We start from the raw sequence: 22,668 nt of genomic DNA, 5'->3' as shown, positions 1-22,668 counted from the left end.
TTCAGCCTCGGCTCTGCTACATCAGAGCCGAGGGTGTGCTTGAACCCTTGTGCACACTCTGCTTCATCAAGTTAATAGAATGCATTGGCCAGCACTGATTGGCCAGAGTACGGAATTCGGCCAATCAGCGCTGGCCAATGCATCCCTATGGGAAAAAGTTTATCTCACAAAAATCACAATTACACACCCGATAGAGCCCCAAAAAGTTATTTTTAATAACATTCCCCCCTAAATAAAGGTTATCCCTAGCTATCCCTGCCTGTACAGCTATCCCTGTCTCATAGTCACAAAGTTCACATTCTCATATGACCCGGATTTGAAATCCACTATTCGTCTAAAATGGAGGTCACCTGATTTCGGCAGCCAATGACTTTTTCCAATCTTTTTCAATGCCCCCGGTGTCGTAGTTCCTGTCCCACCTCCCCTGCGCTGTTATTGGTGCAAAAAAGGCGCCAGGGAAGGTGGGAGGGGAATCGAATTTTGGCGCACTTTACCACGCGGTGTTCGATTCGATTCGAACATGGCGAACACCCTGATATCCGATCGAACATGTGTTCGATAGAACACTGTTCGCTCATCTCTATTATTCTCCAGGTCCTGAATCTTAGGAAAAATATCTTGATATGGTTTGGTGCTTTCATATTGTACCAGCTCCAATTTTATTTTATCCATATCCTCTACATTTCTGTAATTTTAACTCCTCCTCTTGTATAATAAGTTCCATGAGTTTGAATGAGCATTGAGATAAAATATCCTCCCATTTCTTTTGAAACATATCATTATATATAGTAGTGGCATACTTGTTCATACATAGCCCCCGTGGTATCATTTTCTTGGTTAAATTGGACTTGAGTGAATTATGATCCCACCAAGTTTTAATCTCAGAAGTCCAAATCTTGGAATATTGATGGAGTAATTCCTTGCAAGATGTCTCTTGATCACTAGAGATTGTGGGATTCTCAAAAACTTCAGCCAGTTTCTGGATTCTATAATTCTCCTGTAAAGCTGGTTCCATGATGACTTGATCAGAAAAAAACTTTGGTATTGAAATGATGTATATATATAGTTACACTGGTAAAAAAACGCTAATTGCTAATCAAAATTCAATTGAAATAAATTCAGTCATGATATGGCGCATACCTACTTTGGTTATTAATCTGCAAGATTGTTATCTATTGATTATGTCTCTTATTACTGCATTGTATTGTGTTTCACCTGGTTTTTCTAGTTCTATTGTTATTGTATGATATGAAGCCATGGGTTTGCTACTGATGGGAGACATAATTTGAATGCTTTGCATAATCACACAATTGTGCCGCCCGCAGGTGACAAACCTATGTACACTTCATTTTTCTACTGTGTTGTTTAACCCCTTCCCGCCAATGGCATTTTTTGATTTTTGTTTTTGACTCCCCTCCTTCCAAACCCCATAACTTTTTTATTTCTCTGCTCTCAGAGCCATATGAGGTCTTAATATGTTTGCGGGACAAATTGTTCTTCATGATGCCACAATTAATTATTCTGTACAATGTACTGGGAAGCTGGAAAAAAATTCAGAATGGGGTGGATTTGAAGAAAAAAATGCATTTGTGCGAGTTTCTTATGGGCTTCGTTTTTACAGCGTTCACTGTGCAGCCAAAATACGTCACCTGTATTGTATGTTTCGGTACGATTCTGGAGATAGCAAATCTATATGGTTTTATTTTAACCCCTTAACAAAAATCCAAACTGTGCCAAAAAAAATTTTTTCTAAAAGCCGCCATATTCTGACACCCGTAACTTTTTTATACTTCCGTGTACAGGGATGTATAGGGTGGTTTTTTTTGCGGGGCCGGGTGTACTTTTTAGTTCTACCATTTTTGGGGAATTGGCATTGCTTTGATCATTTTTTTATTCCAATTTTTATCAGATTCAAAACAGTGAAAAAATGGCGGTTTTGCACTGTTGACTTTTTTCCCCGCTACGGCGTTTACCGTGCAGGAAAAATATTTTTATAGAATTGTACAGCGGGCGATTTTGGACACAAGGATACCTAATATGTATGCGTTTCACAGTATTTAACTACTTTTATATGTGTTCTAGGGAAAGGGAGGGTGATTTGAATTTTTAATACTTTTTAAAAAAATTTAAATATTTTTTTTTTAACTTTTTTTTTTCCATTTATTAGACTCCTAGCCTGCAAAAGAAAATCACTGCAGACAGGCCGGGGAGCCTTTACAAGGCTCCCAGCTGTCATGCCAACGTGACATCAGCCCTAGAGCATGCTCCAGGAGCCGGCGATCACTGGCAAAATGATGGCACCCATGCGCCGACGGGAAAATGGAGGGGTTAATGCCTCTGATCAGTGCGGGCACCGACCGGGGGCATTAGCGTTGGGTGTCTACTGTGTAAAACAGTAGACATCCGGCAGCTATGGGGGACACCCAACTCCAGGGCGGCCGCCATATTTAAACACCCGGCGTCCGCTGTAGTATTACAGCGGATGTCGGGAAGGGGTTAAAAGACTAATGTAAAGCTCATATGGAAGCTTCATATTTAATTTCTTATCCGTTGCTACATATATTTCCTGTATGGCTATAGAACACCCGGCCATATGTGATTTTGCATAGTTATGTTGTTCTAGCTCTTGTGTATACATGTACATAAGGTATCACATGTGGTGTTAGTTTTTTGGTGATTGTTTTATATCTGATGTTGATCTGATATCTGATGAAGGTCTTCTGACCGAAAAACGTTTCTCTCCTATTGTATTGACTACACACCTGTGATCTATTGATCAATAAACTGAATTTTGCACATATACATTTGTGTGTGAAGTCCATCATGATTCTGTGAAGATAGGTTGGGACCCTACACATTATCTGAAGTTACCACTGCACCCTTCCAAACTGCCACATACAATGCCTTACTCCTTACACAGGAGTTATGAATAGAAACGTTTCACCCTGATCTAGAACACAAAGGTAAAATGTTGACAACAAAAATGTAAAAATTCAAAAATATCACCAAAAAATTTGAATGCAACAAAAGTGACATTGCGTCTTTAAGTTATATTCGTTTCTTACCGGATATTGTTTGAAAAGGTTAGAAACTTCTCCCACTGACTGTGTGTAACGGAAATTCTGCTATTGCTAGGAAACCTATTCAGATGTATGTACAATAGTTACTATATGAATAATACACGTTCTCCTTCTACTGTAACAGACTACAGCACAATTCATCCAAGAGGAGGGAGCACTAGAGGCCTATTCATATGACCTGTAAAAAAATCAGGGTTATATGTCTGGACCCAGAATGTGCATGGGAGAGGTAGAGAGGTAAAGTACTAATTTAGTAGTTGTGTCTCCAACACAATTCTCCAGTGCTAACTGGGGCAAAGCAAAAGCCGTAAAGGGAGGGGGCACCCCTAATTATAAGCAAAGACAAGGGTTCATCTCATGTATGTAAAGTGCATGACAGCAAAGAAGAAGGAAAAAAAGAAGCTCGACCCAGGAAATTATTTATAAAAAGCGAAAAATATAATTTTATTGGCACAAGTGTGTTAAAAACAATTAAAAACAAAAAGTAGATATTCTGATAAAAATATGATCTGTTATGGTAAACAATATGAATCAAATATATTTCTGTGGGGCAGTGTGTATGATGAAATAAAGTACTACAGTGCCAATAAACAATATGCGTGTGTGTGTATATATATATATATATATATATATATATATATATATACAGTATGTATTTATTTAATGTGAATAGGCCTCAACCTGCCTCTATAGTCTAATATGTGTGCAAAGGTCTGCAAAGTGTAACATTTTTTTCCCCTTCTCCTTTCCTTCCAAACATGTACTAAACATGTACTAAAAACAATGTGTCAACTATAACAAAGTGAAGCAAGTTTGAATATATAGCATTAGTGCTAACGAGGAAACCAATAGTAGCTGACTCCCAGCAAATAGAGCGCTTAGCAGGGGCGTAACAAATGAGGTTGCAGGTGCTGCAACTGCAACCAAACCTGGACGGCTACGGGACACATGGCCAGCTGAAGATGGGTGGGGCCCCAGACATAGCAGTCGAGGAAAACCTGGTTCCCAACTGTTATACATCTACTTAATGGAAAGGGGCCCAGTATAATTCGATGTTTGTACGTATCACCAGGTCCTTTTCCAACAAGAGCCTGCCCAGGGGAAGTGAGTAAAAATAAATACTTATACTTACCTCTCCTGGACCTCTGACGGTTCCCAGCATCCTATTCTACATTTTATATTGTGTGGGGCCACTGTGGGGAGCATATTATACTGTGTTGGGGCCACTGTAGAGAATATAATATTGTGTGGGGCTCCTTCACTATTCACATCACACACCATCTGTTTTATAGCAGCCATGCACTATTCTTACTAGCTATAATTACATTGCACAGTCATTATAAAACATATACTATGCAATATAAATAGTGAAGTAGCCACAGCTCTCGCAAAAGCACCACAGTATTTTCAAAGAGTTGATCAGCAGGGGCCCTTGGTGTTAGACTCCATTGATCTCTTAGACTGTTAGGACCCTGCAGATCAATCTTTTCCCAGAACACGCAGCTAAGTATTGGTTGCATGCTGGGCGCTGTGCTGCACACCCACCATGTTCTTGATGACCGCAGTTATGGGTACTGTAGTTATATCCATTTGTAGCATCTGAGATACCACTGCAGAATACATAACCGTCACTATCAAGAATACTGTGGCCCACAAGACTTTACTTATGCCACTGGTGCTGAATGAACCAATGTTAAAACAAATAATGTGAGGCTGTGAACATATAACCTAACTTTAACATAAAAAAGTCTTTTTTTTTTTTTTTTACCACTGTCACCAAAATCCCAGGGTACAGAGGCCCCATGGGTATTAGCCCGAGGGCTTCCTCAGGGTTGGATAGGAAAGTTGGGGATGTAAAGTCCTAATTTAGCAGTTGGATCTTCAACACAATAGTCCAGTGCTAACCAAGGTTAAGAAGCCACCTTGCAGAATTTGTTGAAGTTTTTCTAAGTCAAAGCCAACAATGGCTACAAAAGAAATGAGAAATATTTCGGAAGTTCTTATACGTCCACCTTCTGCTCAATCTTGTCTTAACCGCAACAAAATCTGCAACTAAAAAAAAGCTGTGTTTCTGCAATGTAGGGCCGCACCCTTAGGGAGCCTGCACACGGAGTATATGCTCTGCTCATTCTGAACGTAAAACTCGTTCAGAATGAGCGCATAAAAAAACAGATCCCATTGACTTCAATGGGTGCCAGCATACTCGCGCTCCCCATTGAAATCAATAAGAGGCTTTTTTCACTATTGCTTTCAATGTGATATGCTCGTATCACATTGAAAGCAATAGGGAAAAATGCCTCCCATTGATTTCAATGGGGAGCGCGAGTATGCTGGAACCCATTCAAGTCAATGGGATCTGTTTTTTACAGGCTCATTCTGAACACGTTTTACGTTCAGAATGAGCGGAACGTATACTCCGTGTGAAGGCTCCCTTAGACATATTTATGGCTGATACTGAGTGATAAATCTAGTGCATCTTCACTGTCTAGTCCTAGTTTATACCACTTATTTGTCTGACAAATTTTGAATCCACTCCTATTCATACAGCATGTCAGGATAACATCTCAATGTAGGTGAGCCAAAATGTTATATAACGTATGTAATGTCGTATTATGGCACACATTACATCTGTATAATCATAACCACAATAGAAAATCTCCCCAGTCTTTGTAGTGGCATTTTAGGAGTTTTAGTTCCAACAAAGGTACTCTGATTCTGTGGTTAGTAGTCAGCCCTATTGCTTTGAGTTCAGCTGATAAGTCATGCCATGGTTAAATGCACCAGCTACGTGTGAAATGTGTACATATTGTATACTGCTGACATTGTATGTCACTTGCATTGCTGGAGATTTTAAAGTTTGTTGAACAAAGCTCAAGATGTTCTGTCCAGGTGCCGCATGTTTTGTCCGATGTTGGATCATATGGCTAAGTACATTTTCCTTGGCCAGACACTGTCAGCAACAGTTACTGCTAAGTCTACACCATCTTCAACCATGGACATTGGAGAACATTAGTATTCCTCCACCACCTTCCAGGGACAAATACATGGATAGTTAATGTCCAAACCACCCTTTGCAATGCGTCTCCATAATATACTTTATCTATTGGATATGTGCCACGTCACAGGTCTATAGCACTCACGACACGGGGCTGCCGGCTCATTTACCACTCACAGCAGTACATTGCACCATACTGTTTGTAGTGGGAACAGATCATGCATACATAGCTGTGAAAGACTATGAATAATGATTTTCCTACAATATGTTTACAAAGTTATTTTGCATTTATCACTTCATGAGAAACAAAATGTGATCATAACTCCTGCGTGACAAGATGAGAAAATGGAGTTTAGTCACGGCTGACATATGAGTCATAAATGCTGCACTATCATTGCAAGTCACACCAAATGTGTTAGTGCTATGTCAGCGTGTACCGCCAGCAGCTCTATGACATATCATCATCCCTCTCTCTTCTAATATCTTCTTTCTGTTCTCTTCCATTTGCTTCACTCAGAGTACATTTCTTTCTCTTTTACGTGCTGTCATAAGAGCTGCCTTTATAAAGAGAGGCTTCTAGCATTGTTCATTTTCTGATCGATGAGATACAGACACAGTGAGATACAGATACTACTGCATCTAATTGTCACCAAAACCTCAAAATGTAGATGGCTTGTTGAAGAGGTTGTCCAGGACCTGAAGATAATTGATACAGATGACCTATTGCCAGGATAGGTCAGTAGTTTCACATTGGTCACGCTCTGACACCTGGACAGCTGATGTGGCTACAGGAAGCTAAATATAAGGCATATGGCTGCTCTTATTCAAGTAAATAGGAATGGGTCTGCAGGTCCCCATCACCATCAGTTACGGTGTACTACAGTGTACATTATATACAGCTTCTGGTCCATACACTATAACGGTGGCACCTGGAACTGCAGCCCCACTCCCAATCACTTTTAAGCCTTAGGCTGGGTTCACATGGAGTATTTTGGCTCGTAATGTGGTACGTAGACGGCGCGGGAGGTTTTGCGGGCCGTATACGCTCCCATTGTTTTCAATGGGAGCCGGTACCGTATATGCGGCGCTATTTGTTGAAAACAATGGGAGCGTATACGGCCCGCAAAACCTCCCGCACCGTCTACGTACCACAATACGAGCCAAAATACTCCGTGTGAACCCGGCCTTACACCTTATATACAGCTTCCAGTGGCCACATCACCTAATCAATGCAGGACTGGGTGTTGGACTTAGACCAGTCTGATACCGATAACTGATGACCTATCCACAAAATAGGTTATTTTCAGATCTGGACAACCCTTTTAAGAGAGCACAATCTGTGGATGTTCCAAAAGCAAGGTGTCTAAGGGTATTTAATAGCATAATGTAAGCCCCTTCCATCTGCTCCACACAAAGGCAAACATGAAAGTCCTGAGGTATAATGGAAAATCTGCACCAGGAGACCCCAACTATAATGATTGGACACCTAAAGGGCTCCTAAGTCTCCTGGGCCCAGATGCTACTGTACCTCTGCATCCTGAAATTATGCCCCTGGCAGCGCCGCACCTCCCATGAGGCGACCTGAAGCGAGCGCTTCAGGCGGCACTATGTCAGGACCCCAGGGAGGGCGGCATTTTTGATTATCTAAGCCAGTCCAGGACAAGCTGTCCTGGACTGGCTTAGCACCGAGCGGTGGTTTGGGGAGGCCACTGGAGCAGCGCTGCTCCAGCAGCCTCCCCTCATGCTCAGGCAGAGAGCAGGTCTTCTCCGTGCCTGCTTTCTGCCTGCGAACACTAAACCCCGCCCCCTTCTCGTGGCCACGCCCCTTCATTCCCCCCCCCCCACCACCACCACCCACCCCCCTCCTGGGGGCGGCTTTCTGTAGTTCGCCTCGGGCGGCGAAAGGGGAAGGTTCACCTCTGGCTCCACATCAATGCAATAATGCAATGCATCTAGCTCCTATATTTAATCTACAGTGACGGTAGTACTAGCGGCAAGATCTGCCATACTAATCCTATCAGGAAACTGAAATGGAGCCTGCCACTAGGTTGTGGGACACTAAGCCACCAGTTACATAGCTGGGATTTAGCCTTCTAAAGATATCTGTTGGCAACTCGGCATTATGTTGTATAACAAGGTGGAAATTACCAAGAGGAGTCTGGGAGACAAATGTAGTGTTAGGTGCATGTGCTTTATGTAGATGAATCCATAGACTTTTTTTTCCTAAATCCCTAATAACCATTCTTGAGTATCTTTTTTTAAAATGTCTACATTTTGCTGTTATGTTCTTACATTTTGCTATGCTATTCTTACTAGAAATGTATAAATAAAATGACAACTGGGTGTTACCAGGTGGGAGTGTGCTGGCAGTGTCAAAGTGTGTAGGTACAGATCCCCTTGACTTGTTAAGGTCTTAATTTTTTTGTTGTTGTTGTTGTTAGGCAAAATCTGCCCCCAAATCCACGACAAATTTCGCCATGTAAACAAAGGCTACATATTACTTATTTTTTAGAATTTTTTTAGGGGGTCGGTGGAAATGAAACAGACATTTTAATTATATTTATTTTTTTACTTGGTCACATTACAGTTTAACCTGTCAATTTTATTATACAAGACATTTTGAATGTGTCAAGTATCACAGAGACATATTTTTTTACCGACTCACTATTTTTGCAAAAAATTTATGGGTGTATATTTTAGCACAAATTAATAATTACATTTAGATTTTTTTTCATCCCTATATGGCACTTGAAGTCACAATATTCTGATAGAGTTAGTGTATTTACAGTAGGGCCTAGTAGGCCTACATATGTCAGACATGGGGGTTCCAATGGGAGACAGACCCCCCTCAAGCCATTGAGATGCTGAAGCACAACTGACAGTGGCATCTAAGGGTTAAAAAGAGGGAGTGAAATGAAATTTTTGTCCCTATTGTTATGTCATGGGATGAAAATGTGTTAAACAAACATTAGAAAATGTAAGAAATCCGCATATCTTTTCCACGGTCTCCTTCAGTCTTGGCACGTAATATGATTGAAGCTGTGAGAAAAATATAAAGAATCCTTTAATGTGTTTGCTTGGAGATCGGCTATCTTCTCCCCACCTCACAAACCTCATATCAGACCTGTTTTTGGCAACAAGACAGCTGGCTACAGCCGGAGCCTCCTCCACTGCTCTGCTTATTATGAGACTAGTCCTGTTAAGGCCCAAGGACAATTCCTTTTCTTATTTTTTGGCATACGGCCATCATTGAAAATGTTGCTAAAATGTAGCATACAGGCTTAAGTCTCATAGGTGGATCTTAATGTATATACAATATGTTGTTTCTAAGAATAATAAAGTAAATGCTAACTTACTTACCTTAAAATGATCCTCACAAATTGTAGTAGGTCCTGAATACAACAAAATGTAACAAAGGAATAACACAGAGTAATAAATGGCGATAAAGTGAATGCACATGAATGCATGTCACGTTACAGGAATAATAGACAATGATGTCAAACATTGGCCAATACCAACGTTAATTTTTTTAATTTTTTATTTTTTATTTTTTTTTTAACATTGGGCCCATAGTTACCAGTTACAGCAGGAAACTATTCAGCTCTTATAGTTACATCCTTGTCCTTAAGATTATGCTGGAGAACAATCTTGAAGCCCATCCATCACCATTTCTTCTGCTGTCGTAGTGCTTGTGGCTGTAATCTGTGTTGCAAAGTCACTCTTTATGTGGAATATTGATTGTAAAGAGCAGAATATATGGAATATTGATTGTAAAGAGCAGAATATATGGAATATTGATTGTAAAGAGCAGAATATATGGAATATTGATTGTAAAGAGCAGAATATATGGAATATTGATTGTAAAGAGCACCTCCAATAGAGTGATCAGGCTATTACAATGACGACTTGCTGAGACTAGTAACCATCACTAAGATTGCTATATTGAGGATCTGATTACTATGGAAACCCGTAGTAACATGAGAGGATTCCCAGTGTCACATGGAGCAAAGAGGGCTACAGAGAAGACGTGATCCTTGTCCTGCTACCATTACTGTATATACAGATTACATGTCATCTGCATGTATAGGAATGCAGTGATATCTTACCTGCTAAACAGAGACAAAATAGTGATATTATGATGGCAAGTGTACTGATGTCACATGAGAGCACATAAGGCAAGGTTCACACTAGCCTTATGTTGAATGTTGTTTTATCCATCAGAACACTGGACTAAAAGAGGTAAAATAATTGCGGATGCAGATTTAGAACCATCCATTTGCATTTGTCACCATTCACTGTAATGTTCAAAACACTATCGGAGGACCAGAAGGATGGAAACACATACAGTAATGAATCCCCCAAAATAGCGGACACGACCGGTGACTATAATGGCGTCTGTCAGGTGTCTGTTTTATTTTTTAACAAAATCGCTGGATATAAAAGTCAGGCTTATGGCACTTTTTCAGCCAGTGACCTTTGACAGTATACCTGTAGATTACTTCACAAGCAGCTAAAAGCCGGCCAGTTGGTTCAGCCACAAGGTCCTGTAGGTGAGAATCTATATTCACTGGGTAGATTTTTTAAGACTGTCATATCATATGCTTGTCTTGATAAAGTCCTTGACGGGCCTTTATCAATGTTAGAGACTTGATAACCCCTTTAATATTTTCTATGATTTTTATTGTTATTTTAGCTGTTTTTGTGAGATATATTTCATTATTTAATTTTCCCTGGTTAATAATAAGTTATTGATAGGTTTTATAGGGAAAGAGTCGCCAGGAAATTACCTGTTGTTGAAATCACATTTTTATATTAAAAATATTTTTTAAAGAATTTTTTATGTTTTTTTGTTTTTACTTTCTAAGTTATTATCTGTAATTAAAAAATAAATCCTGCAATTCAAAATCTTGCCAGGAAACCTAAAATAGTTTGTGAGTTCCTGCAGATGGATCATAGGCCATAGATACAATGGTCTGGAGCAGACCCTATTGATTGCTAGGCATGCGTAACCTGTGCAGAGGTCATTGCATGTGGGGGCCACTAAAACTAAATGCGGCATAATGGCCACTAAAACTAAATGATTTTTCCGAAATATATAATGGCATGGAAATTCTTTTAAAACCTCATAAAACTTGATTTATACGGCATATTGTATAGAACCAATTTTAATGTTTTGAGGAGAATTTACATCCTTGAACTCGACATTAATAATTGATAGAGCGGCTTGTTATAAATGTTACTATAACAGTGATAAAAACAAGTTGAGAGCTCTGCTCTGTTTGAATAGTAAATAAAGCAGCTAAATAAAACTTCCGCCTTGTTACAATGAATGGTAACCATGGCTCCATCTGCAACCGTCATTCTATTACTTTTCTGATTCATTGTTCTGATTCTAAAACAAAATAGCTCTAGTATGAACCAAGGCTAAGTTAGCCATAAAGGGACATAGGCATCTTTAATGCTAATTGATGAGCTTCACAACCCAACAATCCACAGTTTTGTTGAAAGCAAAGAGATGGTGCAGAGGAAAACAGGCGAAAAAAAGAGAGTGTTTCTAGCCAGGTTTAAGGACTTAATCAAATCCCATCCACTTCAGAAAAGAAACACACATTGCAAAGTGTTCTGAACTGCAGGTTTTGAGCTTTCAGCATGTCAATTATTGCTGCATTTTCTGCTACAAATTTCAACCTTTCCAATACACAGGTTGAAACCTGGACAAATCAGGACACTGTACGTGAAAACTGAGGCACAAACCAGCTGATTCTGATTTTTTTTTTTTTTTTTTTAAACCACAGGCTGGTTTACTGCAGAATATCCACCACAGATGTCCCACAGTGGACCTATCCATTGTGGCCTTAGCCTTAAAGGGGTTGTCCAAGGTATCAGTTTTTTTTTATATGAGACTGTGATGATAAAAGACTCCCAGCTATGTATTTTATATTATGTATTTGGCCCTGGTAAGTTATCACCTTTGCAGACCCCTCATACACAGTGTGACGTTTGTGTTACGTTCATGTCTATGCCTAGACCCAGAATCTGGACTGCAGACTGCACCGCTAAGGGAACAGGGGAAGGAGACTTTCCCTGACACTACGGCCGCTAGCTAGGCCCTGCCTGCGGGTGGTGGTCAGCTGTTCCCAAGCTAGCCTTGGCACCGACAACTCCTGGCTCTCTAACATGAAGGCTTAGCCGACAGATAGGGCGAGAGCTACAAGAGAGTTAGGGACTGGGGATACTAAGGTGGTCACCCCTACGAAAACCAAGGTGCAGCTGCAGACAAAACAAACAGGATGGGACGTGCTGGACAACAGACACGAAGCACAACACAATACGCAACAAGAGAATGAGGAGAGGGATAGTGGAAGGGTGAGGAAAGGGTTAACACAGGACTGGGGCAAAACAAACAAACCCAAACCTCACAAATAACCAGATAGTGCCAGGCAAACAGAACTGAAGGACAGGGTAGAGTAGAAGTGTGGAGGGACAAACCAGACTCACACACAAGGCAACACTCACACCACTTCCTAGTCAGTTGTGATGCCACAAAACAATCCTCCTCCCAGAGCCACGAATTCCAGTTGGTTACAACAAAAACCAGCAACAAGTGAAGCCAGCCCTCCTCCTAATAAGGGCCCCAGAATCGTCCCATAGGATAATGGTAATAACCAACACCTGAGGTTCAATCCAAAGAACCTCAAGTAAAGTCTGAAGGTCGATACTCAATGCCCAAACAGATGGCCTAATGGCAAGGAAACCACCAGAAGACCCCAGACCACCACATCAAAACCCCAACCAAACTCCACCAGAAAAACACACAATTTTTATACAAGTCTTCAGGTCGTGACAGTTTGTATTGTTAACAAAACCAGTTTAGACCCCGGAATGTGGGATGACAGCTCTGTAATCAAAGCCCTTTGTTGTTCCAGGCTTGGCTCAATTAGCATACCTGTGCTAATCTCATTATCCCAGCAGAAGGGCATCCTGTAGGTGTATATTGAAAGATCTCTGAATACACATAGCCCAGAACGGCTGTCTTCAAGCCAAACTTCAAAGGAAATATGGTTTTCTGATAATATTTGCGTAGGAGGACATGCCACAGTTGCACTGTTAAATTCCTCAGGTATGCTAGGCAGACCCAAACGCTCGTACAAACTCATTAGTGTTGAGAGCCGGGGGAAAGGTCCAGACACTGAACTCATTACCTAAAGGGGATTGGGGTGTTATCTTTGGTGTCTACGCAATAGAGACCTCACCACGAACCCCATCATACCCCTGGCCTGACACTATGATCATCTGGCATGGAACTATGTCTGTTCTTATTTATTTGGTTTTGAGGATAGAGGGCTGGACCTCTATCCCTAATGATATCACTCTGGGAGGAGACTGGGGAGAGTTATATTATCTCACATGAGGAGTCAAGTTAGTTCTGTTTCTGGACGTCATGTGAGCAGACTGAAGCTCCTTACTGACTAAAGCATGTGCCCTGAGGCCTGGAAGCCAGGCCCCAGAGAACCAACTACAGACTTTTGTTGGTATTGTTTCTTTTCTACCTTTTATTCCCATTTTATTTTATGTATTGTATTATGTTTTTAACTGTATTTGCTTGTCATCCACTGATATACAGTATATTTCTGTATATGCGAAGTGGCTAGTACAAACCCACTTGGGTTAATAAATATATAAATTTTATAAAGCTTGTTTCATATTTCCTATAAGACCCGGACACACTCACGGGGTGCAAGTGGAAAGTAGGAAGAAGGTTGATCGCCAGGTGTGCCAAAGTGCCTTTGGTAAAGTAGTATCCTTCACAGAGGCCAAGGAAAGTGAATAAAAAAAAACAAAAACACATACCTGTCCCGGTTCTCTGGTGTCTCCCACCTTGGTCCTGTCTTGTCGAACATGACCACTGAGGTCTAAGGAAAGGACACGGAACATCACAGGTGACAGTTGTGAGTAATGTCCCAGTTCCTTTATTGAGGCCACTGATTGGCCTCAGTGGTCATGTGCAGCGGTCACTATTGCCAAAACAAGACACCAGAGCAGCAGGAACAGACTGCACTGGGAGACAGAGCACAAGAGACAGGTAGTTTTTGATATATATTTTTTTTCAACTTCTCATATAACAACCCCTTTAATGTGTTGTTTTTTAGTATTTTTGTTTGTAGTTTGTTTGGACTATGGATTTATTGTACTCCAACATTTTTTTTTAATAAAATGTTCAAAGAAGAATGTGTGGGGGAGTTCTTATTTAGAAAAAAAAAAAAAAAGTGGAACTTAATGTTAGCCAGTAAAAAGGCTTCCACTACACCAAGACTATTACCACTAACCACCACTACCAGGGGTGCTGGGAAGAGCTATGGTCTACTAGGTCATCATATGGTCAGGTACTGAGCTGGTTGTGGCTGTGAAAGTCAAAAACCATGGGTTTTGCACTTTGACAATGCCATGCTGCTGATTTATCATATCTAGCTGGTAATGAAAAACAGGAAGACTAAATGTCATTTGAAAAAAAAAAAAAAAATTGAATCCCTTCTTTTTTCATTGCTAGCCAGGTACAACAAGCAGTTGCAGCTTAGCATTGGTTGAATCATTGCAGTCCCTACCCAGCTCTTTCTGACACTTCCACGGGCAGGGAAGCACCTGGGTAATAATAGGGTAGTTAGTGGTAGTCTTTTTACCAGCCAACAATAAGCCCTACCTTAGTAATAGAAGCCATCAATGAGACAGCAGCCTAAAGTGATAAAATAAAAGTAATAAAAAATTAAAACACACACCATTTTTTTAATATAATTGTTATTAATATAATTATTATTAATAAATTTTCCCCTACATATTCCTCATGTTCCTCCTTATTTTGTTAAAAAATAAATACAGTATATACTCGAGTATGAGATAAATTTTTTAGCACAGTTTTTGTGCTGAAAAAGCCCCCCTCGGCTTAAACTTTTTTTTTTTTTTTTTTTTTGGGGGGGGGGGGAGGTGTGTGTCTTTAACCAGCCGCAGGAGTAGAATCTCCCATAAAATAATGAAAAGAAAGGTTAAAAAAAATAAAATAAAAGTTTTAAATCCCTCCTTTCCCTAGAATACATATAAAAGTAGAAAATGACTGTGAAACACATTATACACATTAGGTATTCCTGTGTCTGAAAGTGCCCGGTCTACTGAATATAGGGGATCTGCAGTGCTCCTCTTGCGTCAGGAAGGGGTTAATAGGAGCACTGCAGATACCCTATATTAATCCAGGCTGAGTTCCAAGTGGGGGGAAAAAAACAGTCCTCAAGCTCAGGGAAGGGGCAGACAGACAACCAAAACACCCCCTCCCCTTCCCCAGCATCTACTGCACCCAAAAACTCAGACCATTTTAATTTTTTAAATTTTCCAGTAGCTGCTGCATATATATATATATATATATATATATATATATACTGTATATATATATATATATATATATATATATATATATATATCACACACACTCAACTAAATTTATCTTCTTCCTCCTTTGCTGTGTTTCTGTACAAATCTCAGTTCACTGAGCTATGCTGTTCCTATAACCCACCATAGAAGTTAATGGGAGCTAACAGAAAAACTTAGCGACATACATGCTTTGTAAGGCCTGGTTCAAATCTGCATTCGATATTCCGTTCAGTTAGTCCGCTTGGGGACCCCCTGAATGGAATATCGAATCTATTAAAGAGCGGTGACCAATGAAAGCACATGGACCCCATAGACTACACACACACAATCTATTAATTGGAATGGGCTTGTTTAATGGTTATATCCAACACATATTCCCACAACTCACAGCTGTTTACTAGAGGTTCCAGTAAAATGACACTGATCAGCTTATTGTCATGGGACCCTTTTAACGAATAGGGATTGTCTGAATTGATCAATCCCTTTAACTGTTAACAGAGACATGGTTTTATATATTTAGAGGGTATTACTAAAATGTGGTGAATTATTGTAAAATACAGGTAAATCCTTGGCCACAAAGAGAATAAACATAAATAAATGATTTGTAGTCACAATGTCTGGCCTCATAGACACTCCTAGTTAAATCACATAATGGCACATTGAACACCACACTAAAACAATAGCTGTGAAAACAGGGGCGGCTTCCCAGGGAAAGAAACATCAGTAATGAATGAATTTGGCTTCCTTTACATCATACTATTCTATAAATGGAACACAAGGAGCTATTGAGTGAACAGAAAATCAACTTAGAAGAGGCATAGCCCACAAGAGCTACTCATAAAACATATATAAAGACGCAAGAAAAATACAGCACGACAATGACAACATTATGCTAGGGACTACTAGAGACAACACATTAGGAAAAGTAATAATGTACAAACTGAACGTCATCTAGTGTAATACATTATACAAACATGGACATGTATCAAAACTGGTGCAAGACAATACTGCAGTGGCAAACCTGAGCTGTTTTAACACATTGTTGGGCCCAGTGAAAAGGTGTCATAAGTGCCCCTCACCTTCCCATATCACCAACATGTAACATATATTGCTAAAGAGTTAGTCACTGTATTCTACTCGATAAAGATCAGGTATGAACAGCGTCAAATGTGAACTTTATTGATATAGATTATGTGTTTAGTACAACTCTTTTGGTTCTGTGACCTGGACAATGATAAGCATCTAGGTCACGGCACCAATAAACTTCCTGGTTATTTTCAGAGGGGTATTACAAAAGAATACCCCTCTGATATGTCTCAGAGGGGTATTACATTACCCCTCCATGTGACAATCAGAGAGCAAAGGTATAGTATGCGCTATGACTGATAGAAGAGGGGATAACATGGCAAAATTCTATTCTACCCCCCCCCCGATCTAAGATGTTGCATGAGACTGGAGGAGGGCTTTTAAAGCCCATTATCTCAGCATCCTTTAGGGCTGTGAAGATGACCTTGGATTCATTGTTACCTCTTTCAGACCGCCCATAGACTATATATGTCTGGGCGATCCCCCTCTTGATCTGCAAGGACGTACTGTTACATTCTTGCAGTTTTCAGCAGCGGCACAAAATCTAGCATCTGCTGAAGTGGGGAGCGGGCTGTGATGGTTTATTACCATCCTTGCCTTTCCAATCGCTGTGTACACAGTGCTCAATGTATTCACCAGCCAAACGCACAGGCAGTGGCATAACTAGGAATGGCAGGACCCCTTGGCAAACATTTGACATGGCCTCCCCCCCACACACCGACGCCAAAGTCCACAAATGAACCCCCCCCCCGCATTCCTGCACACACTGTTATGCTCCATAGTGGCTCCTGTACACAGTATTATGCCCCATAGTGGCCCCTTCACACAGTATTATGCCCCATAGTGGCCCCTGCACACAGTACTATGCCCCATAGTGGTCCCTGAAAACAGTATTATGCCCCATTGTGGACACCCATGAACAATTATTATACTCTGGGGTCTTTTCAGACCCCAGACTATAATAATCAGAGATCCAGGGGAGGATACAAACATAAAAAGCACTGTTACTTATCTCTCCTTGGCTCTGGTGCGGTCCCTGCTGTCGGTCATCTTCAATGACGTACGGGACGTCACTTGAGCTGGGCCTGGCCATGTGACGTCAGGGACATCAAGTAGGCCTGAAGGATCAGTAGGATCATACAAGTAGGCCTGAAGCCTGCCTGGAGCCAGGAGAGGTAAGTAACACAGTTTTTTTATGTTCCCTCACCTCTCCTGGGCCTCCGATCATTATAATCGGGGTTCTGAAAAGACCATCAAGTATTCCGGCTTCTGCTCACAGCCTCTGCAGGAGGAGAAGTGCAGGCGGCTGTGGGCAGGAACCAAGATCGGTAAGTAAATAGGGCCCATTACCGGCTGGAGTTACTCCAGCCAGTAACGGCCTATTAAGAAAAAAAAAAAGTAGCGGTAGTGGTTGTCGCCAGGCCCCCTAATAAATAAAATAAATAAATAAATAAATAAATAAAAGACTATAAATGGGGTCCTCTGTTGTTTTCCACCCAGTTTCCTTCTGAAAGGGCGGAAAATTACAGAAATAGAAGTGCTGCTTGCAGGAGGTTTCTCTGCATTTTTAAAGTGGAATGGGGAACAGAATCCCCAAACGGAGACTGAGCGCTATTGTGAACCTAGCCTTAGTTTTGATACAACTCCCCCAATCTGATATATAAAGCAGTCAGTCAATTGAGAAAAAAATAGAACCGTCTTTACTCTACGAATAAAGAAGACCACAGATGTAAAAAGATGATCATAACAATGATCAAAGAAACATAAACCACATATATACAAAGATGTGCTGTGACAACTGGAAGAGGTTTCCATATGGAAAAAAAATCACTGAAAAAGATCTCCTAAGTCTTACTACCAACAAAATATATTTCATGTGGTCAGAAGTGATCCTGATGGTAAAAAATGGTTTCCAGAAATGTCAGACAGAAGGCCGCTTTAAAGAGAATGTCCGCCCTTGAATACTCTCATGGTTGTATATTTTTCACATTTATGTAAGGAAGTTCAGCCTTTAACCCTGGTTAGTATATTACATCAGTTCAAGCTTAGGTTCTTTTTTGGTTTTGTTTTTAATACACAGTTCCAAATTCTCTTTAGATTCTATAGATACAAACATTAGAGATGAGCGAACAGTAAAATGTTCGAGGTTCGATATTCGTTTCGAGTAGCCCCTCAATATTCGACTACTCGAATTGAATATCGAACCCTATTATAGTCTATGGGGGGAAAATGCTCGTTTCAGGGGTAGGCAACGTTCGATCAAATTATACTTACCAAGTCCACGAGTGAGGGTCGGGCTGGATCCTCCGAGAAGTCTTCTCCTTGCAGCGACCCCGTGGCATCTTCCAGCTCTTCATTCACTCTCCCAGGCATTGGGCCTGGGCAGAGCCGACTGCGCGTGCCTGCACTACAAGTGGACATGCGCAGTCGGCTCTGCCCAGGCCCAATGCCTGGCAGAGTGAATGAAGAGCCGGAAGACGCCGCGGGGAAGCTGCACGGAGAAGACTTCTAAAGGTAGGAGAAGAACCAGCATTGATTGGCCGATTGTATAGCATTCGGCCAATCAATGCTGGTTCTGCATCGAACTTTTACATTCGAATAGCGAGTGGTACTCGATCGAGTATGAGTATTTTGAATACCGTAGTATTCGATTGAATACCTACTCGATCGAGTACTACTCGCTCATCTCTAACAAACATGGCATTTTTAACACATTGGTGGGCCCAGTGCTAAGGTTTCATAATTTGGTCTCCTCATCAGCACTGCTTAGAAATACCTGACCTGCACAGTTTCATGTACCCCCTTCAGGTTGCCTCCATAGTTTCACATGTAGCCCTCCAGGTTACCCCTACAGTTTTATGTCCCCCCTCCATGTTGTCCCCACAGTTTTTATGTCTCCCCTTCAGGTTGCCTTCACAGTTTCATGCAGCCTTCCAGGTTGCCCCAACAGTTTCATGTTCCCCTTCAATTGCCCCCACTGCGCTTCGTCGCTCCACAGGATATTCCATGGCCAATTGGTATCCACTTCCACTCTGGCCAGAAACATTAATGCAAATGTCAGGAGGAGGAGGTTCCCGCAACCATAGGGCCTAGTGCAAACACAACTTTGGCCCTATGGTTAAAGTGGACCTGTATTCAAAAGTTAACATGGTGCTTTGGGTTGATAAATAAAACTGGCTATACACAAAAGATTAGTTTACCAATCTGCTGTGCTGCATTTTTCTTTCTACTGGTGTAGACATTGGGTCTACCAAGCTCTCATAGACAATTGTATTGTTATATGTTTTTCAAAAAAAAAAAAATGCAGAGTGCTTAGGGGTTGATTGTCTGGGACACTGGGTCACCCACCTATCACAAGAAAGCCGGTTCCATGTACCTCATATCAATAGAATGATAGGTCATGCATGCATCTCTATGAGACAAAGAGAAGCTATCTCCAACAGTCCCATGTAATTGAATGGAGAAACAAGACTCCTTGACAAGGGAAATAACATAATCACATATTTCTAGGAGAAACAACAGAGGGAGGGCATCATGTTGAGTTCTAAGAAAATATGATGCAGAATTCTTACTTCTTGGGAATACAATCATTTACTAGAACATAGTCGTAAAGGGTGACACATCCACTTTCAACTAAAATATTTTAGCGAACTCATGTAAATCCCTTTAGTGTAAATAGTGTCTTATCTTGATCATGTTTGCTAATAATGTACTGATCTCTAAGAGTAAACAAAGAGCCATGATCACTGTTAAGGGCGTCTTACGGAGACGGCTGCTAATACTCCAGTGCATACATTAGACGTCCACAAGGGGCCTAGTAATTAGATGGCAGCGCCTCACCTTCAGATCACACAACAGCCTGATCATTACCTTTGGGAATGTATTTATAGCAGAGATAATTTCATGTTTTCTCATGTAACATTAGCCCCAGTTACTTGTGTTCTAATTCAGCCGCACAAAGGACCGAGTATTTATGTGTCTTAACATCTCTTTGATCTTCATCAAACGCTGGTCTTACACAATTATGTAATTATATAATATAATGAATAGTGAATACTCTGTACAGATCCAGATGTCCTTTCTATGGTTAAAATGTTTCCATTATATAATGCCTTGTATATTATCTACCAGAACAGCCAGCACAAAACTTCAAGCTCCAAAGGACTAGCATTCAGTGTTATACTGACCTTCTGGTTGTCTGCTGGCGATTTTCAATACAATCTGAGATTGCTTTGTAGAGGTAATAATTGTGAAAATAATGAGTCTGAAAATTGCTAAGAAAATAGCTTATAAATAGAGATGAGGGAATCAAAGCCGCAAAAGTGGAATTCGATCCGAATTTCAGGAAATTTTTGATTCACCAAGAATCCGGATTTCCTCACGCTTCAAATCACACTTTTTAATAAAATGGCTGCTGCACATATTAGGACAAGGAGCAGGGACCTCTGGGAATGTGGGATTACCCACAAAGCCAAGCATGCAGCTGGTCAGCAGCCAGCCCTGTGATGTCACAGCCCTATAAAAACTATAGGCCATTTTTGGTACAGTTAGTTCACATCGCTCTTACTGCAAAGACAGACATCAGCAGGAGCTAGGGACAGTGATAGAAAATGGATAGAAGTTCAGGGAAAGAGGATTACAAGTGTAGGGAAAGTATAGGGCTGAAATCAAAGAAGAATTTGGGTTGGTTGCAGTGCCATTAAAAACAAGAATCTTAATACACATTGCAGCACTCGCTGCCGATATACTGCTGCTCATTACTCATACCTGTGTGTTCAAGGTGGAACACAACAAGCCTTTTGCAGTGTAGTACAGCAAAAAACAGTGACTTATCATCCACTAATATCTGCAGTTATCTGTTCTCACGCCTTTTTCAAGGTCTTTATTATATGGGGCTTATTCACTGTTCATTCACATCATAACATTACAGGCCTTTAGTACTACTGTGCCAAAGAAAATGGAATTCTTAGCCAGTTATTTCTGCAGTTATCTGTTCTAACACTTATTTAAAGGTGTTTATCAGTGGCTAAATAAATTATGCACATATTCGTAGTTTTATTCCCAGTATAACATTTCAGGCCATTTCCAAGACAGTAATGGCAACAATCAATCATTCTTAGCCTCTAATCTCTGCAGCTAGTGGTTATTCTAACACTAAGGGACAAATTAGGGACATCTTCACCATTTTGTTCCCAGTATAAAATTATAGGCCATTTCTCAGTAAGTCAGACAGAGAAGCAACAGGCCATGCACAGGGGAGAGCCACAAGCCTAAATGTTTCTGGCGCAGACACAGTTCGCAACAGAGTAAGGGGGTGTGACAGCAGGTGTCACTTACAGAGGCCTGAGCTCCCAGTGTCGTATCTAGACAGGCAACTCAATGGTTGTAAACTGGTTGACTCGGTCATCCAGTTAATCCCAAGTCACATCAGACAACCCCAGCAAAGAGTTGGTGAGTTTGTCAGACAATATCCTTTCCTGGACAACTTCGCTCCATCCGCTTCTCTCCTGCATTTTCTTTGGGCCTCTTCTGCCTGTGATGTGTCCTAGACGTCACTGCTGGAGCCTGTTATTGGACCTCAGCAGTCATGGGAAACGCAATTACCTCATTACAACGGCGTGCCTCACATGACTGCTGGGACCCTATCACGAGCCCCAGCTGTATAATCTCAATCACAAGCCTGGAAGAGTCCCGAGCAGGATCCAGTTGATCATTGGAAGCCCAGGAGAGGTGAGTAGAAGTGTTTGTAAATTTTTACTTACCTCCCCTGGGCAGATTATGTGTATAGCAATCAAGGAACCAGGCTTTCCCCAATCACTATGATGTTGCTGAGAGACACCAAATCCAACAATGCAGACAAGCTGAGGGCTGCTATCAAAGCACCTGGGCTTCCATAACACCTCTGCAGTGCTCCAGGCTGATCGCCTCCATGCCACATTGCTGCATTGATGCAGTCATTCATGCAAAAGGAGCCCCAACCAAGTATTTAGCGTATTTACTGTACATACTTTTCATTTGGCCAACATTTCTGTGTTAAAATGTTTTGTTACAGTTGGTCTTATATATTATTCTAATTTCCTGAGAATGACT

Source organism: Leptodactylus fuscus, chromosome 9 (assembly GCF_031893055.1).
Source record: "Leptodactylus fuscus isolate aLepFus1 chromosome 9, aLepFus1.hap2, whole genome shotgun sequence".
Lineage (NCBI taxonomy): Eukaryota > Metazoa > Chordata > Amphibia > Anura > Leptodactylidae > Leptodactylus > Leptodactylus fuscus.
Note: the sequence above shows the minus strand (reverse complement) of the source record.